Consider the following 20,017-nt stretch of genomic DNA (forward strand, 5'->3'; position numbering starts at 1 on the left):
AACGATGACCCATGACCTGTCGAACTTCCTCCAGATGGTCAGAAATGGTAATTTTTTAATATTACATTTTTTTAATTATAAATGACTATTGCATGTGAAGTATTACTTTTGGAACTGAAATAAGTGTGTTTAGAGTCATTTTAATGCCTGAAATTGGTTGAAATAGAAGCTTCTGAGTGGGAGAATAATTCTGTAAATTGGCAATTTTGGTCACATTGACAATTTAAAAAGTAGTTATTCAACATGAGGCACAATCCACATGACATTTTGAATCAATTTTTCTACAGTCCAAAAAATCAATTTTCTGATGAAAAACGATGACCCGTGACCTGTCGAACTTTCGCAAGATGGTCAGAAATAGAAATTTTTTAATATTACATTTTTTTAATTATAAATGACTATTGCATGTGAAGTATTACTTTTGGAACTGAAATAAGTGTGTTTAGAGTCATTTTAATGCCTGAAATTGGTTGAAATAGAAGCTTCTGAGTGGGAGAATAATTCTGTAAATTGGCAATTTTGGTCACATTGACAATTTAAAAAGTAGTTATTCAACATGAGGCACAATCCACATGACATTTTGAATCAATTTTTCTACAGTCCAAAAAATCAATTTTCTGATGAAAAACGATGACCCGTGACCTGTCGAACTTTCGCAAGATGGTCAGAAATAGAAATTTTTTAATGTTTAATTTTTTGACTGTAAATGACTATTGCATGTGAATTAGAACTCTTGGAACTGAAATAAGTGTGATTAGAGTCATTTTAATGCCTGAAATTGGTTGAAATAGAAGCTTCTGAGTAGGAGAAAAAAGCTATAAAAATGGCAATTTTGGTCATATTGAGGCTTTAAACAGAAGTTATTCAACATGAGGCACAATCCAAATGACATTTTAAATACATTTTTCTACAGTCCAAAAAATCAATTTTCTGATGAAAAACGATGACCCGTGACCTGTCGAACTTTCGCCGGATGGTCAGAAATGGATTTTTTTTTATATTTAATTTTTTGACTGTAAATGACTATTGCATGTGAATTAGAACTCTTGGAACTGAAATAAGTGTGTTTAGAGCCATTTTAATGCCTGAAATTGGTCGAAATAGAAGCTTCTGAGTAGGAGAAAAAGTCTGTAAATTGGTAATTTTGGTCACATTAAGGATTTAAAAAGTAGTTATTTAACATGAGGCACAATCCAAATGTCATTTTAAATCAATTTTTCTACAGTCCAAAAAATCAATTTTCTGATGAAAAATGATGATCCGTGACCTGTCGAACTTTCTCCAGATGGTCAGAAATTGTAATTTTTTAATGTTTAATTTTTTGACTGTAAATGACTATTGCATGTGAATTAGAACTCTTGGAACTGAAACAATTGTGTTTAGAGTCATTATAATGCCTGAAATTGGTCGAAATAGAAGCTTCTGAGTAGGAGAAAAAGTCTATAAAAATTTTAATTTTGGTCACATTGAGGCTTTAAACAGTAGTTATTCAACATGAGGCACAATCCAAATGACATTTTAAATCAATTTTTCTACAGTCCAAAACATCAATTTTCTGATGAAAAACGATGACCCGTGACCTGTCGAACTTCCTCCAGATGGTCAGAAATGGTAATTTTTTAATATTACATTTTTTACCTGTAAATGACTATTGCATGTGAAGTATCACTTTTGGAACTGAAATAAGTGTGTTTAGAGTCATTTTAATGCCTGAAATTGGTTGAAATAGAAGCTTCTGAGTAGGAGAAAAAGTCTGTAAATTGGCAATTTTGGCCACATTGACGATTTAAAAAGTAGTTATTTAACATGAGGCACAATCCAAATGGCATTTTAAATACATTTTTCTACAGTCCAAAAAATCAATTTTCTGATGAAAAACGATGACCCGTGACCTGTCCACTTTCGCTGGATGGTCAGAAATGGAATTTTTTTTATATTTAATTATTTGACTGTAAATGACTATTGCATGTGAATTAGAACTCTTGGAACTGAAATAAGTGTGTTTAGAGTCATTTTAATGCCTGAAATTGGTCGAAATAGAAGCTTCTGAGTAGGAGAAAAAGTCTATAAAAATGGCAATTTTGGTCACATTGAGGCTTTAAACAGAAGTTATTCAACATGAGGCACAATCCAAATGACATTTTAAATACATTTTTCTAAAGTCCAAAAAAATCAATTTTCTGATGAAAAACGATGATCCGTGACCTGTCGAACTTTCGCCAGATGGTCAGAAATGGAAATTTTTTTCATATTTTATTTTTTCACTGTAAATGACTATTGCATGTGAATTAGAACTCTTGGAACTTAAATAAATGTGTTTAGAGTCATTTTAATGCCTGAAATTGTTCAAAATAGAAGCTTCTGAGTAGGAGAAAAAGTCTGTAAATTGGCAATTTTGGTCACATTGAGGATTTAAAAAGTAGTTATTAAACATGAGGCACAATCCAAATGACATTTTGAATCAATTTTTCTACAGTCCAAAAAATCAATTTTCTGATGAAAAACGATGACCCGTGACCTGTCTAACTTCCTCCAGATGGTCAGAAATGGTAATTTTTTAATGTTTAATTTTTTGACTGTAAATGACTATTGCATGTGAATTATCACTTTTGGAACTAAAATAAGTGTGTTTAGAGTCATTTTAATGCCTGAAATTGGTTGTAATAGAAGATTCTGAGTAGGAGAAAAAGTCTATAAAAATGGCAATTTTGGTCACATTGAGGCTATAAACAGAAGTTATTCAACATGAGGCAGAATCCAAATGATATTTTAAATCAATTTTTCTACAGTCCAAAAAAATCCGTTTTCTGTTGAAAAGCGATGACCCGTGACATATCGAACTTTCTCCAGATGGTCAGAAATGCTAATTTATTAATGTTTAATTTTTTGACTGTAAATGACTATTGCATGTGAATTATCACTTTTGGAACTAAAATAAGTGTGTTTAGAGTCATTTTAATGCCTGAAATTGGTTGAAATAGAAGCTTCTGAGTAGGAGAGAAAGTCTATAAAAATGGCAATTTTGGTCACATTGAGGCTTTAAACAGTAGTTATTCAACAAGAGGCACAATCCAAATGACATTTTAAATCAATTTTCCTACAGTCCAAAAAATCAATTTTCTGATAAAAAACGATGACCCGTGACCTGTCGAACTTCCTCCACATGGTCAGAAATGGTAATTTTTTAATATTTAATTTTTTGACTGTAAATGACTATTGCATGTGAAGTATCACTTTTGGAACTGAAATAAGTGTGTTTAGAGTCATTTTAATGCCTGAAATTGGTTAAAATAAAAGCTTCTGAGTAGGAGAAAAAGTCTATAAAAATGGCAATTTTGGTCACATTGAGGCTTAAAACAGTAGTTATTCAACATGAGGCACAATCCAAATGACATTTTAAATCTTTTTTTCTACAGTCACAAAAATCAATTTTCTGATGAAAAACGATGACCCGTGACCTGTCGAACTTCCTCCAGATGGTCAGAAATGGTAATTTTTTAATATTACATTTTTTTATCTATAAATGACTATTGCATGTGAAGTATTACTTTTGGAACTGAAATAAGTGTGTTTAGAGTCATTTTAATGCCTGAAATTGGTTGAAATAGAAGCTTCTGAGTGGGAGAATAATTCTGAAAATTGGCAATTTTGGTCACATTGACAATTTAAAAAGTAGTTATTCAACATGAGGCACAATCCACATGACATTTTGAATCAATTTTTCTACAGTCCAAAAAATCAATTTTCTGATGAAAAACGATGACCCGTGACCTGTCGAACTTTCGCAAGATGGTCAGAAATAGAAATTTTTTAATGTTTAATTTTTTGACTGTAAATGACTATTGCATGTGAATTAGAACTCTTGGAACTGAAATAAGTGTGATTAGAGTCATTTTAATGCCTGAAATTGGTTGAAATAGAAGCTTCTGAGTAGGAGAAAAAAGCTATAAAAATGGCAATTTTGGTCATATTGAGGCTTTAAACAGAAGTTATTCAACATGAGGCACAATCCAAATGACATTTATTTTTCTACAGTCCAAAAAATCAATTTTCTGATGAAAAACGATGACCCGTGACCTGTCGAACTTTCGCCAGATGGTCAGAAATGGAATTTTTTTTATATTTTAGTTTTTTCACTGTAAATGACTATTGCATGTGAATTAGAACTCTTGGAACTTAAATAAATGTGTTTAGAGTCATTTTAATGACTGAAATTGGTCAAAATAGAAGCTTCTGAGTAGGAGAAAAAGTCTGTAAATTGGCAATTTTGGTCACATTGAGGATTTAAAAAGTAGTTATTCAACATGAGGCACAATCCACATGACATTTTGAATCAATTTTTCTACAGTCCAACAAATCAATTTTCTGATGAAAAACGATGACCCGTGACCTGTCGAACTTTCGCAAGATGGTCAGAAATAGAAATTTTTTAATGTTTAATTTTTTGACTGTAAATGACTACTGCATGTGAATTAGAACTCTTGGAACTGAAATAGGTGTGATTAGAGTCATTTTAATGCCTGAAATTGGTTGAAATAGAAGCTTCTGAGTAGGAGAAAAAGTCTATAAAAATGGCAATTTTGGTCACATTGAGGCTTTAAACAGAAGTTATTCAACATGAGGCACAATCCAAATGACATTTTAAATACATTTTTCTACAGTCCAAAAAATCAATTTTCTGATGAAAAACGATGACCCGTGACCTGTCGAACTTTCGCCAGATGGTCAGAAATGGAATTTTTTTTATATTTAATTTTTTGACTTTATATGACTATTGCATGTGAATTAGAACTCTTGGAACTGAAATACGTGTGTTTAGAGTCATTTTAATACCTGAAATTGGTTGAAATAGAAGCTTCTGAGTAGGAGAAAACATGTATAAAAATGGCAATTTTGGTCACATTGAGGCTTTAAACAGTAGTTATTCAACAAGAGGCACAATCCAAATGACATTTTACATCAATTTTTCTAGAGTCCAATAAATCAATTTTCTGATAAAAAACGATGACCCGTGACCTGTCGAACTTCCTCCACATGGTCAGAAATGGTAATTTTTTAATATTTAATTTTTTGACTGTAAATGACTATTGCATGTGAAGTATCACTTTTGGAACTGAAATAAGTGTGTTTAGAGTCATTTTAATGCCTGAAATTGGTTAAAATAAAAGCTTCTGAGGAGAAAAAGTCTATAAAAATTGCAATTTTGGTCACATTGAGGCTTTAAACAGTAGTTATTCAACATGAGGCACAATCCAAATGACATTTTAAATCTTTTTTTCTACAGTCCGAAAAATCAATTTTCTGATGAAAAACGATGACCCGTGACATGTCGAACTTCCTCCAGATGGTCAGAAATGGTAATTTTTTAATATTACATTTTTTACCTATAAATGACTATTGCATGTGAAGTATTACTTTTGGAACTGAAATAAGTGTGTTTAGAGTCATTTTAATGCCAGAAATTGGTTGAAATAGAAGCTTCTGAGTGGGAGAATAATTCTGTAAATTGGCAATTTTGGTCACATTGACGATTTAAAAAGTAGTTATTCAACGTGAGGCACAATCCACATGACATTTTGAATCAATTTTTCTACAGTCCAAAAAATCAATTTTCTGATGAAAAACGATGACCCGTGACCTGTCGAACTTTCGCAAGATGGTCAGAAATAGAAATTTTTTAATGTTTAATTTTTTGACTGTAAATGACTATTGCATGTGAATTAGAACTCTTGGAACTGAAATAAGTGTGTTTAGAGTCATTTTAATGCCTGAAATTGGTTGAAATAGAAGCTTCTGAGTAGGAGAAAAAGTCTATAAAAATGGCAATTTTGGTCACATTGAGGCTTTAAACAGAAGTTACTCAACATGAGGCACAATCCAAATGACATTGTAATTACATTTTTCTACAGTCCCAAAAATCTATTTTCTGATGAAAAACGATGACCCGTGACCTGTCGAACTTTCGCCAGATGGTCAGAAATGGAATTTTTTTTATATTTAATTTTTTGACTGTAAATGACTATTGCATGTGAATTAGAATTCTTGGAACTGAAATAAATGTGTTTAGAGTAATTTTAATGCCTGAAATTGGTTGAAATAGAAGCTTCTAAGTCGGAGATAAAGTCTATAAAAATGGCAATTTTGGTCACATTGAGGCTTTAAACAGTAGTTATTCAACATGAGGCACAATCCAAATGACATTTTAAATCAATTTTTCTACAGTCCAAAAAATCAATTTTCTGATGAAAAACGATGACCCGTGACCTGTCGAACTTTCGCAAGATGGTCAGAAATAGAAATTTTTTAATGTTTAATTTTTTGACTGTAAATGACTATTGCATGTGAATTAGAACTCTTGGAACTGAAATAGGTGTGTTTAGAGTAATTTTAATACCTGAAATTGGTCGAAATAGAAGCTTCTGAGTAGGAGAAAAAGTCTGTAAATTGGCAATTTTGGCAATTTTTCTACAGTCCAAAAAATCAATTTTCTGTTGAAAAACGATGACCCGTGACCTGTCGAACTTTCTCCAGATGGTCAGAAATGGTAATTTTTTAACATTTCATTTTTTGACTGTAAATGACTATTGCATGTGAACTATCACTTTTGGAACTGAAATAAGTGTGTTTAGAGTAATTTTAATGCCTGAATTGGTTGAAAAGAAGCTTCTGAGTAAGAGAAACAGTCTCTAAAAATGGCAATTTTGGTCACATTGAGGATTTCAAAAGTAGTTATTAAACATGAGGCACAATCCAAATGACATTTTGAATCAATTTTTCTACAGTCCAAAAAATCAATTATCTGATGAAAAACGATGACCCGTGACCTGTCGAACTTCCTCCAGATGGTCAGAAATGGTAATTTTTTAATGTTTAATTTTTTGACTGTAAATGACTATTGCATGTGAATTATCACTTTTGGAACTAAAATAAGTGTGTTTAGAGTCATTTTAATGCCTGAAATTGGTTGAAATAGAAGCTTCTGAGTAGGAGAAAAAGTCTATAAAAATGGCAATTTTGGTCACATTGAGGCTATAAACAGAAGTTATTCAACATGAGGCAGAATCCGAATGACATTTTAAATCAATTTTTCTACAGTCCCAAAAAATCAATTTTCTGTTGAAAAACGATGACCCGTGACATATCGAACTTTCTCCAGATGGTCAGAAATGCTAATTTATTATTGTTTAATTTTTTGACTGTAAATGACTATTGCATGTGAATTATCACTTTTGGAACTAAAATAAGTGTCTTTAGAGTCATTTTAATGCCTGAAATTGGTTGAAATAGAAGCTTCTGAGTAGGAGAAAAAGTCTGTAAATTGGTAATTTTGGTCACATTGAGGATTTAAAAAGTAGTTATTCAACATGAGGCACAATCCAAATGTCATTTTGAATCAATTTTTCTACAGTCCAAAAAAATCAATTTTCTGATGAAAAATGATGATCCGTGACCTGTCGAACTTTCTCCAGATGGTCAGAAATTGTAAATTTTTAATGTTTAATTTTTTGACTGTAAATGACTATTGCATGTGAATTAGAACTCTTGGAACTGAAACAATTGTGTTTAGAGTCATTATAATGCCTGAAATTGGTCGAAATAGAAGCTTCTGTGTAGGAGAAAAAGTCTATAAAAATGTTAATTTTGGTCACATTGAGGCTTTAAACAGTAGTTATTCAACATGAGGCACGATCTAAATGACATTTTAAATCAATTTTTCTACAGTCCAAAACATCAATTTTCTGATGAAAAGCGATGACCCGTGACCTGTCGAACTTCCTCCAGATGGTCAGAAATGGTAATTTTGTAATATTACATTTTTTACCTGTAAATGACTATTGCATGTGAAGTATCACTTTTGGAACTGAAATAAGTGTGTTTAGAGTCATTTTAATGCCTGAAATTGGTTGAAATAGAAGCTTCTGAGTAGGAGAAAAAGTCTGTAAATTGGCAATTTTGGCCACATTGACGATTTAAAAAGTAGTTATTTAACATGAGGCACAATCCACATGACATTTTGAATCAATTTTTCGGCAGTCCAAAAAATCAATTTTCTCATAAAAAACGATGACCCGTGATCTGTCGAACTTTCTCCAGATGGTCAGAAATGGTAATTTTTTAACATTTAATTTTTTGACTGTAAATGACTATTGCATATGAAGTATCACTTTTGGAACTGAAATAAGTGTGTTTAGAGTCATTTTAATGCCTGAAATTGGTTGAAATAGAAGCTTCTGAGTGGGAGAATAATTCTGTAAATTGGCAATTTTGGTCACATTGACGATTTAAAAAGTAGTTATTCAACATGAGGCACAATCCACATGACATTTTGAATCAATTTTTCTACAGTCCAAAAAATCAATTTTCTGATGAAAAACGATGACCCGTGACCTGTCGAACTTTCGCAAGATGGTCAGAAATAGAAATTTTTTAATGTTTAATTTTTTGACTGTAAATGACTACTGCATGTGAATTAGAACTCTTGGAACTGAAATAGGTGTGATTAGAGTCATTTTAATGCCTGAAATTGGTTGAAATAGAAGCTTCTGAGAGGAGAAAAAGTCTATAAAAATGGCAATTTTGGTCACATTGAGGCTTTAAACAGAAGTTATTCAACATGAGGCACAATCCAAATGACATTTTAAATACATTTTTCTACAGTCCAAAAAATCAATTTTCTGATGAAAAACGATGACCCGTGACCTGTCGAACTTTCGCCAGATGGTCAGAAATGGAATTTTTTTTATATTTAATTTTTTGACTTTATATGACTATTGCATGTGAATTAGAACTCTTGGAACTGAAATACGTGTGTTTAGAGTCATTTTAATGCCTGAAATTGGTTGAAATAGAAGCTTCTGAGTAGGAGAAAACATGTATAAAAATGGCAATTTTGGTCACATTGAGGCTTTAAACAGTAGTTATTCAACAAGAGGCACAATCCAAATGACATTTTACATCAATTTTTCTAGAGTCCAAAAAATCAATTTTCTGATAAAAAACGATGATCCGTGACCTGTCGAACTTCCTCCACATGGTCAGAAATGGTAATTTTTTAATATTTAATTTTTTGACTGTAAATGACTATTGCATGTGAAGTATCACTTTTGGAAGTGAAATAAGTGTGTTTAGAGTCATTTTAATGCCTGAAATTGGTTAAAATAAAAGCTTCTGAGGAGGAGAAAAAGTCTATAAAAATTGCAATTTTGGTCACATTGAGGCTTTAAACAGAAGTTACTCAACATGAGGCACAATCCAAATGACATTGTAATTACATTTTTCTACAGTCCCAAAAATCTATTTTCTGATGAAAAACGATGACCCGTGACCTGTCGAACTTTCGCCAGATGGTCAGAAATGGAATTTTTTAATATTACATTTTTTACCTATAAATGACTATTGCATGTGAAGTATTACTTTTGGAACTGAAATAAGTGAGTTTAGAGTCATTTTAATGCCTGAAATTGGTTGAAATAGAAGCTTCTGAGTGGGAGAATAATTCTGTAAATTTGCAATTTTGGTCATATTGACGATTTAAAAAGTAGTTATTCAACATGAGGCACAATCCACATGACATTATAATTACATTTTTCTACAGTCCAAAAAATCAATTTTCTGATGAAAAACGATGACCCGTGACCTGTCGAACTTTCGCAAGATGGTCAGAAATAGACATTTTTTAATGTTTAATTTTTTGACTGTAAATGACTATTGCATGTGAATTAGAACTCTTGGAACTGAAATAAGTGTGATTAGAGTCATTTTAATGCCTGAAATTGGTCGAAATAGAAGCTTCTGTGTAGGAGAAAAAGTCTATAAAAATGTTAATTTTGGTCACATTGAGGCTTTAAACAGTAGTTATTCAACATGAGGCACGATCTAAATGACATTTTAAATCAATTTTTCTACAGTCCAAAAAATCAATTTTCTGATGAAAAACGATGACCCGTGACATGTCGAACTTCCTCCAGATGGTCAGAAATGGTAATTTTTTAATATTACATTTTTTACCTATAAATGACTATTGCATGTGAAGTATTACTTTTGGAACTGAAATAAGTGTGTTTAGAGTCATTTTAATGCCTGAAATTGGTTGAAATAGAAGCTTCTGAGTGGGAGAATAATTCTGTAAATTGGCAATTTTGGTCACATTGATGATTTAAAAAGTAGTTATTCAACATGAGGCACAATCCACATGACATTTTAAATACATTTTTCTGCAGTCCAAAAAATCAAATTTCTGATGAAAAACGATGACCCGTGACCTGTCGAACTTTCGCCAGATGGTCAGAAATGGAATTTTTTTTATATTTAATTTTTTGACTTTATATGACTATTGCATGTGAATTAGAACTCTTGGAACTGAAATAAGTGTGTTTAGAGTAATTTTAATGCCTGAAATTGGTTGAAATAGAAGCTTCTAAGTCGGAGATAAAGTCTATAAAAATGGCAATTTTGGTCACATTGAGGCTTTAAACAGTAGTTATTCAACATGAGGCACAATCCAAATGACATTTTAAATCAATTTTTCTACAGTCCAAAAAATCAATTTTCTGATGAAAAACGATGACCCGTGACCTGTCGAACTTTCGCAAGATGGTCAGAAATAGAAATTTTTTAATGTTTAATTTTTTGACTGTAAATGACTATTGCATGTGAATTAGAACTCTTGGAACTGAAATAGGTGTGTTTAGAGTAATTTTAATACCTGAAATTGGTCGAAATAGAAGCTTCTGAGTAGGAGAAAAAGTCTGTAAATTGGCAATTTTGGCAATTTTTCTACAGTCCAAAAAATCAATTTTCTGATGAAAAACGATGACCCGTGACATGTCGAACTTCCTCCAGATGGTCAGAAATGGTAATTTTTTAATATTACATTTTTTACCTATAAATGACTATTGCATGTGAAGTATTACTTTTGGAACTGAAATAAGTGTGTTTAGAGTCATTTTAATGCCTGAAATTGGTTGAAATAGAAGCTTCTGAGTGGGAGAATAATTCTGTAAATTGGCAATTTTGGTCACATTGACGATTTAAAAAGTAGTTATTCAACGTGAGGCACAATCCACATGACATTTTGAATCAATTTTTCTACAGTCCAAAAAATCTATTTTCTGATGAAAAACGATGACCCATGACCTGTCGAACTTTCGCCAGATGGTCAGAAATGGAATTTTTTTAATGTTTAATTTTTTGACTGTAAATGACTATTGCATGTGAATTAGAACTCTTGGAACTGAAATAAGTGTGTTTAGAGTCATTTTAATGCCTGAAATTGGTTGAAATAGAAGCTTCTGAGTAGGAGAAAAAGTCTATAAAAATGGCAATTTTGGTCACATTGAGGCTTTAAACAGAAGTTACTCAACATGAGGCACGATCCAAATGACATTGTAATTACATTTTTCTACAGTCCCAAAAATCTATTTTCTGATGAAAAACGATGACCCGTGACCTGTCGAACTTTCGCCAGATGGTCAGAAATGGAATTTTTTTTATATTTAATTTTTTCACTGTAAATGACTATTGCATGTGAATTAGAACTCTTGGAACTGAAATAAATGTGTTTAGAGTAATTTTAATGCCTGAAATTGGTTGAAATAGAAGCTTCTAAGTCGGAGATAAAGTCTATAAAAATGGCAATTTTGGTCACATTGAGGCTTTAAACAGTAGTTATTCAACATGAGGCACAATCCAAATGACATTTTAAATCAATTTTTCTACAGTCCAAAAAATCAATTTTCTGATGAAAAACGATGACCCGTGACCTGTCGAACTTTCGCAAGATGGTCAGAAATAGAAATTTTTTAATGTTTAATTTTTTGACTGTAAATGACTATTGCATGTGAATTAGAACTCTTGGAACTGAAATAGGTGTGTTTAGAGTAATTTTAATACCTGAAATTGGTCGAAATAGAAGCTTCTGAGTAGGAGAAAAAGTCTGTAAATTGGCAATTTTGGCAATTTTTCTACAGTCCAAAAAATCAATTTTCTGATGAAAAACGATGACCCGTGACATGTCGAACTTCCTCCAGATGGTCAGAAATGGTAATTTTTTAATATTACATTTTTTACCTATAAATGACTATTGCATGTGAAGTATTACTTTTGGAACTGAAATAAGTGTGTTTAGAGTCATTTTAATGCCTGAAATTGGTTGAAATAGAAGCTTCTGAGTAGGAGAAAAAGTCTATAAAAATGGCAATTTTGGTCACATTGAGGCTTTAAACAGAAGTTACTCAACATGAGGCACAATCCAAATGACATTGTAATTACATTTTTCTACAGTCCCAAAAATCTATTTTCTGATGAAAAACGATGACCCGTGACCTGTCGAACTTTCGCCAGATGGTCAGAAATGGAATTTTTTTTATATTTAATTTTTTCACTGTAAATGACTATTGCATGTGAATTAGAACTCTTGGAACTGAAATAAATGTGTTTAGAGTAATTTTAATGCCTGAAATTGGTTGAAATAGAAGCTTCTAAGTCGGAGATAAAGTCTATAAAAATGGCAATTTTGGTCACATTGAGGCTTTAAACAGTAGTTATTCAACATGAGGCACAATCCAAATGACATTTTAAATCAATTTTTCTACAGTCCAAAAAATCAATTTTCTGATGAAAAACGATGACCCGTGACCTGTTGAACTTTCGCAAGATGGTCAGAAATAGAAATTTTTTAATGTTTAATTTTTTGACTGTAAATGACTATTGCATGTGAATTAGAACTCTTGGAACTGAAATAGGTGTGTTTAGAGTAATTTTAATACCTGAAATTGGTCGAAATAGAAGCTTCTGAGTAGGAGAAAAAGTCTGTAAATTGGCAATTTTGGCAATTTTTCTACAGTCCAAAAAATCAATTTTCTGTTGAAAAACGATGACCCGTGACCTGTCGAACTTTCTCCAGATGGTCAGAAATGGTAATTTTTTAACATTTCATTTTTTGTCTGTAAATGACTATTGCATGTGAACTATCACTTTTGGAACTGAAATAAGTGTGTTTAGAGTAATTTTAATGCCTGAATTGGTTGAAAAGAAGCTTCTGAGTAAGAGAAACAGTCTCTAAAAATGGCAATTTTGGTCACATTGAGGATTTCAAAAGTAGTTATTAAACATGAGGCACAATCCAAATGACATATTGAATCAATTTTTCTACAGTCCAAAAAATCAATTATCTGATGAAAAACGATGACCCGTGACCTGTCGAACTTCCTCCAGATGGTCAGAAATGGTAATTTTTTAATGTTTAATTTTTTGACTGTAAATGACTATTGCATGTGAATTATCACTTTTGGAACTAAAATAAGTGTGTTTAGAGTCATTTTAATGCCTGAAATTGGTTGAAATAGAAGCTTCTGAGTAGGAGAAAAAGTCTATAAAAATGGCAATTTTGGTCACATTGAGGCTATAAACAGAAGTTATTCAACATGAGGCAGAATCCGAATGACATTTTAAATCAATTTTTCTACAGTCCAAAAAAATCAATTTTCTGTTGAAAAACGATGACCCGTGACATATCGAACTTTCTCCAGATGGTCAGAAATGCTAATTTATTATTGTTTAATTTTTTGACTGTAAATGACTATTGCATGTGAATTATCACTTTTGGAACTAAAATAAGTGTCTTTAGAGTCATTTTAATGCCTGAAATTGGTTGAAATAGAAGCTTCTGAGTGGGAGAATAATTCTGTAAATTGGCAATTTTGGTCACATTGACGATTTAAAAAGTAGTTATTCAACATGAGGCACAATCCACATGACATTTTGAATCAATTTTTCTACAGTCCAAAAAAATCAATTTTCTGTTGAAAAACGATGACCCGTGACATATCGAACTTTCTCCAGATGGTCAGAAATGCTAATTTATTATTGTTTAATTTTTTGACTTTATATGACTATTGCATGTGAATTAGAACTCTTGGAACTGAAATACGTGTGTTTAGAGTCATTTTAATACCTGAAATTGGTTGAAATAGAAGCTTCTGAGTAGGAGAAAACATGTATAAAAATGGCAATTTTGGTCACATTGAGGCTTTAAACAGAAGTTATTCAACAAGAGGCACAATCCAAATGACATTTTACATCAAATTTTCTAGAGTCCAAAAAATCAATTTTCTGATAAAAAACGATGACCCGTGACCTGTCGAACTTCCTCCACATGGTCAGAAATGGTAATTTTTTAATATTAAATTTTTTGACTGTAAATGACTATTGCATGTGAAGTATCACTTTTGGAACTGAAATAAGTGTGTTTAGAGTCATTTTAATGCCTGAAATTGGTTAAAATAAAAGCTTCTGAGGAGGAGAAAAAGTCTATAAAAATTGCAATTTTGGTCACATTGAGGCTTTAAACAGTAGTTATTCAACATGAGGCACAATCCAAATGACATTTTAAATCTTTTTTTCTACAGTCCAAAAAATCAATTTTCTGATGAAAAACGATGACCCGTGACATGTCGAACTTCCTCCAGATGGTCAGAAATGGTAATTTTTTAATATTACATTTTTTACCTATAAATGACTATTGCATGTGAAGTATTACTTTTGGAACTGAAATAAGTGTGTTTAGAGTCATTTTAATGCCTGAAATTGGTTGAAATAGAATCTTCTGAGTAGGAGAAAAAGTCTATAAAAATGGCAATTTTGGTCACATTGAGGCTTTAAACAGAAGTTATTCAACATGAGGCAGAATCCAAATGACATTTTAAATCAATTTTTCTACAGTCCAAAAAAATCAATTTTCTGTTGAAAAACGATGACCCGTGACATATCGAACTTTCTCCAGATGGTCAGAAATGCTAATTTTTTAATGTTTAATTTTTTGACTGTAAATGACTATTGCATGTCAATTATCACTTTTGGAACTAAAATAAGTGTGTTTAGAGTCATTTTAATGCCTAAAAGTGGTCGAAATAGAAGCTTCTGAGTAGGAGAAAAAGTCTATAAATTGGCAATTTTGGCCACATGACGATTTAAAAAGTAGTTATTCAACATGAGGCACAATCCACATGACATTTTGAATCAATTTTTCTACAGTCCAAAAAATCAATTTTCTGTTGAAAAACGATGACCCGTGGCCTGTCGAACTTTCGCCAGATGGTCAGAAGTGGAAATTTTTTATTATTCATTTTTTTGACTGTAAATGACTATTGCATGTGAATTATTACTTTTGGATCTAAAATAACTGTGTATAGAGTCATTTTAATGCCTGAAATTGGTCAAAATAGAAGCTTCCGAGTAGGAGAAAAAGTCTGTAAATTGGCAATTTTGGTCACATTGAGAATTTAAAAAGTAATTATTAAACATGAGGCACAATCCAAATGACATTTTGAATCAATTTTTCTACAGTCCAAAAAATCAATTTTCTGATGAAAAACGATGACCCGTGACATGTCGAACTTCCTCCAGATGGTCAGAAATGGTAATTTTTTAATATTACATTTTTTACCTATAAATGACTATTGCATGTGAAGTATTACTTTTGGAACTGAAATAAGTGTGTTTAGAGTCATTTTAATGCCTGAAATTGGTTGAAATAGAAGCTTCTGAGTGGGAGAATAATTCTGTAAATTGGCAATTTTGGTCACATTGACGATTTAAAAAGTAGTTATTCAACATGAGGCACAATCCACAGAACATTTTAAATACATTTTTCTGCAGTCCAAAAAATCAATTTTCTGATGAAAAACGATGACCCGTGACCTGTCGAACTTTCGCCAGATGGTCAGAAATGGAATTTTTTTTATATTTAATTTTTTGACTTTATATGACTATTGCATGTGAATTAGAACTCTTGGAACTGAAATACGTGTGTTTAGAGTCATTTTAATGCCTGAAATTGGTTGAAATAGAAGCTTCTGAGTAGGAGAAAACATGTATAAAAATGGCAATTTTGGTCACATTGAGGCTTTAAACAGTAGTTATTCAACAAGAGGCACAATCCAAATGACATTTTACATCAATTTTTCTAGAGTCCAAAAAATCAATTTTCTGATAAAAAACGATGACCCGTGACCTGTCGAACTTCCTCCACATGGTCAGAAATGGTAATTTTTTAATATTTAATTTTTTGACTCTAAATGACTATTGCATGTGAAGTATCACTTTTGGAACTGAAATAAGTGTGTTTAGAGCCATTTTAATGCCTGAAATTGGTTAAAATAAAAGCTTCTGAGGAGGAGAAAAAGTCTATAAAAATTGCAATTTTGGTCACATTGAGGCTTTAAACAGTAGTTATTCAACATGAGGCACAATCCAAATGACATTTTAAATCTTTTTTTCTACAGTCCAAAAAATCAATTTTCTGATGAAAAACGATGACCCGTGACATGTCGAACTTCCTCCAGATGGTCAGAAATGGTAATTTTTTAATATTACATTTTTTACCTATAAATGACTATTGCATGTGAAGTATTACTTTTGGAACTGAAATAAGTGTGTTTAGAGTCATTTTAATGCCTGAAATTGGTTGAAATAGAAGCTTCTGAGTGGGAGAATAATTCTGTAAATTGGCAATTTTGGTCACCTTGACGATTTAAAAAGTAGTTATTCAACGTGAGGCACAATCCACATGACATTTTGAATCAATTTTTCTACAGTCCAAAAAATCAATTTTCTGATGAAAAACGATGACCCGTGACCTGTCGAACTTTCGCAAGATGGTCAGAAATAGAAATTTTTTAATGTTTAATTTTTTGACTGTAAATGACTATTGCATGTGAATTAGAACTCTTGGAACTGAAATAAGTGTGTTTAGAGTCATTTTAATGCCTGAAATTGGTTGAAATAGAAGCTTCTGAGTAGGAGAAAAAGTCTATAAAAATGGCAATTTTGGTCACATTGAGGCTTTAAACAGAAGTTACTCAACATGAGGCACAATCCAAATGACATTGTAATTACATTTTTCTACAGTCCCAAAAATCTATTTTCTGATGAAAAACGATGACCCGTGACCTGTCGAACTTTCGCCAGATGGTCAGAAATGGAATTTTTTTTATATTTAATTTTTTCACTGTAAATGACTATTGCATTTGAATTAGAACTCTTGGAACTGAAATAAATGTGTTTAGAGTAATTTTAATGCCTGAAATTGGTTGAAATAGAAGCTTCTAAGTCGGAGATAAAGTCTATAAAAATGGCAATTTTGGTCACATGAGGCTTTAAACAGTAGTTATTTAACATGAGGCACAATCCACATGACATTTTGAATCAATTTTTCGGCAGTCCAAAAAATCAATTTTCTGTTGAAAAACGATTACCCGTGATCTGTCGAACTTTCTCCAGATGGTCAGAAATGGTAATTTTTTAACATTTCATTTTTTGACTGTAAATGACTATTGCATGTGAAGTATCACTTTTGGAACTGAAATAAGTGTGTTTAGAGTCATTTTAATGCCTGAAATTGGTTGAAATAGAAGCTTCTAAGTAGGAGAAAAAGTCTATAAAAATGGCAATTTTGGTCACATTGAGGCTTTAAACAGAAGTTATTCAACATGAGGCACAATCCAAATGGCATTTTAAATACATTTTTCTACAGTCCAAAAAATCAATTTTCTGATGAAAAACGATGACCCGTGACCTGTCCACTTTCGCTGGATGGTCAGAAATGGAATTTTTTTTATATTTAATTATTTGACTGTAAATGACTATTGCATGTGAATTAGAACTCTTGGAACTGAAATAAGTGTGTTTAGAGTCATTTTAATGCCTGAAATTGGTCGAAATAGAAGCTTCTGAGTAGGAGAAAAAGTCTATAAAAATGGCAATTTTGGTCACATTGAGGCTTTAAACAGAAGTTATTCAACATGAGGCACAATCCAAATGACATTTTAAATACATTTTTCTACAGTCCAAAAAAATCAATTTTCTGATGAAAAACGATGATCCGTGACCTGTCGAACTTTCGCCAGATGGTCAGAAATGGAAATTTTTTTATATTTTATTTTTTCACTGTAAATGACTATTGCATGTGAATTAGAACTCTTGGAACTTAAATAAATGTGTTTAGAGTCATTTTAATGCCTGAAATTGTTCAAAATAGAAGCTTCTGAGTAGGAGAAAAAGTCTGTAAATTGGCAATTTTGGTCACATTGAGGATTTAAAAAGTAGTTATTAAACATGAGGCACAATCTAAATGACATTTTGAATCAATTTTTCTACAGTCCAAAAAATCAATTTTCTGATGAAAAACGATGACCCGTGACCTGTCGAACTTCCTCCAGATGGTCAGAAATGGTAATTTTTTAATGTTTAATTTTTTGACTGTAAATGACTATTGCATGTGAATTATCACTTTTGGAACTAAAATAAGTGTGTTTAGAGTCATTTTAATGCCTGAAATTGGTTGTAATAGAAGATTCTGAGTAGGAGAAAAAGTCTATAAAAATGGCAATTTTGGTCACATTGAGGCTATAAACAGAAGTTATTCAACATGATTCAGAATCCAAATGACATTTTAAATCAATTTTTCTACAGTCCAAAAAAATCCGTTTTCTGTTGAAAAGCGATGACCCGTGACATATCGAACTTTCTCCAGATGGTCAGAAATGCTAATTTATTAATGTTTAATTTTTTGACTGTAAATGACTATTGCATGTGAATTATCACTTTTGGAACTAAAATAAGTGTGTTTAGAGTCATTTTAATGCCTGAAATTGGTTGAAATAGAAGCTTCTGAGTAGGAGAATAATTCTGTAAATTGGCTATTTTGGTCACATTGAGGATTTAAAAAGTAGTTATTCAACATGAGGCACAATCCAAATGACATTTTAAATCAATTTTTCTACAGTCCAAAAAATCAATTTTCTGATAAAAAACGATGACCCGTGACCTGTCGAACTTCCTCCAGATGGTCGGAAATGGTAATTTTTTAATATTTAATTTTTTGACTGTAAATGACTATTGCATGTGAAGTATCACTTTTGGAACTGAAATACGTGTGTTTAGAGTCATTTTAATGCCTGAAATTGGTTGAAATAGAAGCTTCTGAGTAGGAGAGAAAGTCTATAAAAATGGCAATTTTGGTCACATTGAGGCTTTAAACAGTAGTTATTCAACAAGAGGCACAATCCAAATGACATTTTAAATCAATTTTCCTACAGTCCAAAAAATCAATTTTCTGATAAAAAACGATGACCCGTGACCTGTCGAACTTCCTCCACATGGTCAGAAATGGTAATTTTTTAATATTTAATTTTTTGACTGTAAATGACTATTGCATGTGAAGTATCACTTTTGGAACTGAAATAAGTGTGTTTAGAGTCATTTTAATGCCTGAAATTGGTTAAAATAAAAGCTTCTGAGTAGGAGAAAAAGTCTATAAAAATGGCAATTTTGGTCACATTGAGGCTTAAAACAGTAGTTATTCAACATGAGGCACAATCCAAATGACATTTTAAATCTTTTTTTCTACAGTCACAAAAATCAATTTTCTGATGAAAAACGATGACCCGTGACCTGTCGAACTTCCTCCAGATGGTCAGAAATGGTAATTTTTTAATATTACATTTTTTTATCTATAAATGACTATTGCATGTGAAGTATTACTTTTGGAACTGAAATAAGTGTGTTTAGAGTCATTTTAATGCCTGAAATTGGTTGAAATAGAAGCTTCTGAGTGGGAGAATAATTCTGTAAATTGGCAATTTTGGTCACATTGACAATTTAAAAAGTAGTTATTCAACATGAGGCACAATCCACATGACATTTTGAATCAATTTTTCTACAGTCCAAAAAATCAATTTTCTGATGAAAAACGATGACCCGTGACCTGTCGAACTTTCGCCAGATGGTCAGAAATGGAATTTTTTTTATATTTTAGTTTTTTCACTGTAAATGACTATTGCATGTGAATTAGAACTCTTGGAAATTAAATAAATGTGTTTAGAGTCATTTTAATGCCTGAAATTGGTCAAAATAGAAGCTTCTGAGTAGGAGAAAAAGTCTGTAAATTGGCAATTTTGGTCACATTGAGGATTTAAAAAGTAGTTATTCAACATGAGGCACAATCCACATGACATTT

This window comes from Triturus cristatus, chromosome 2_2 (genome assembly GCF_964204655.1).
Source record: "Triturus cristatus chromosome 2_2, aTriCri1.1, whole genome shotgun sequence".
NCBI classification, from domain to species: domain Eukaryota; kingdom Metazoa; phylum Chordata; class Amphibia; order Caudata; family Salamandridae; genus Triturus; species Triturus cristatus.